Raw genomic sequence first — 1,608 nt, forward strand, 5'->3', positions numbered from 1 at the left:
GAACTATTTGGGTTGAATTTGTGAGCGCTCCCTTATTTTTAAGACAGTCTAGAATCATGTAAGTTTAAATATGTAATACATGGACAGACATAAAACATACCTAAACATATACATTTTTTTACACACATACATGCACATTAAGTTTTGATAGATTTTACCCTAGAACTTTAGCCATGGGATGGTAACACAAACTTATCAGTCTGTAAAAGATAGTTGAATCCAAATTTTTTCTGACAAAACTGGAACTTGTTTACACGGCAAACTTTAGTTGCCCTGATAGGTAACCTAATTAGGCCTGTGGATCAAAATTTTGGGTAAAGTAGTTTTTATGGCAGTTTGATTTCCTTTTTTAAAACCCTTTACCTTTTTTTTTCTTTTAGTTTAAAAAGAGTTTTTAATCTTTGCATTTTAGCTAGAACTGGCTTCAGGATCTCCAGGTAGCCTTTTAATTATAAATAACATAAACAGTGAGTTATCTTAACATCCATAGGGAAAGTTAGCAGGTTTTAGAGTAGCCAGAAAAGAAGAGAAATAGTTTGAGACATTTTAACTCTATAGTGGTAGGTCGATCATTTGAGCTCTGAATTTTTCTTGATATAATTTGTTCTTTTGTAAAAACTTGTGCACAAGAATTAGTTATAACCAGCTGGAGCCCTAGAAAAACTTGGCATGCCTTTGAAAGTCTTTATTTATATAAATAGTTGTAAGTAGAGGTACCATAAACCAACTGGGGTGCCCAACGGGGCTCATTCTCTTTGTCTTTTCTCATTTTTAAAGGATTTTCCATTTTTTTTTAAAAGAAGAAACTGAACTGTAATATAGGGTTTGGTGTCATGGATCGGAGTATGTTGATTGTGGGTGGGGCTCCTCAGAGTTTCACCACTGAGTCGGTCCCACCCTCTTACGTGTCTCAGTTTTTCTCTTGGGGGTCTAGTACCTCCAAGAGGGCTCAAAACGTCGAGTGATCAGCTCTTACATGCGTTTCTTGGACGAGCCTTTTTTAAATTAATTTGTTGGGGGGTTCCCTATAGGGCCACTCGCGCCTTGGGGAATCGCCCCAGGCAACTCCCACTCAGGACCCCGCTCACCCAGGGCTGCCAAGGCTGGGAGGAGTAAGATGCCCCTTTTCTTTGGAGCTGAGGAACTCAGTCTCTCATTTTTTTATGAACAAGACAGTTTAGTTTCCTCTTTTAAAAATGTACAGAAAAGCCAATTGAGATTAATTTTAGGATAAAAAGACAAAGGAGAAGACCCTTTAGAATGCACCTCTAAATCTAAGTTAGGATCCCAAACAATTTCTAGGAAAAGAACCAGCTCAGAGTAAACCGAGACCATCAACCAAAAACGGGAGGTCCAGAGCTTAGGTGGACTTACCAGTTTTGCCCAAGGAGAAGCTCGGAGTCAGAGGGCCCAAAAGAGCCATGTCGGTACCTGGCGCCGAGTTCGGGCTGCTCCTTCGGGGGTCCTGAGTCTTCTCTGAGCCCCACGTTGGGCGCCAATCTTGTCAACGGAAAAAAAGACCAAACTCTGTAAAGTAATTTTAAAGAGATTTACTTTGAGCCAAATTTGAGGACCATGACCCGGAGCCACACCCAAGAGGCCTTGAGC

This window comes from Propithecus coquereli, unplaced genomic scaffold (genome assembly GCF_000956105.1).
Source record: "Propithecus coquereli isolate 6110/MARCELLA unplaced genomic scaffold, Pcoq_1.0 Scaffold738, whole genome shotgun sequence".
Taxonomy (NCBI): domain Eukaryota; kingdom Metazoa; phylum Chordata; class Mammalia; order Primates; family Indriidae; genus Propithecus; species Propithecus coquereli.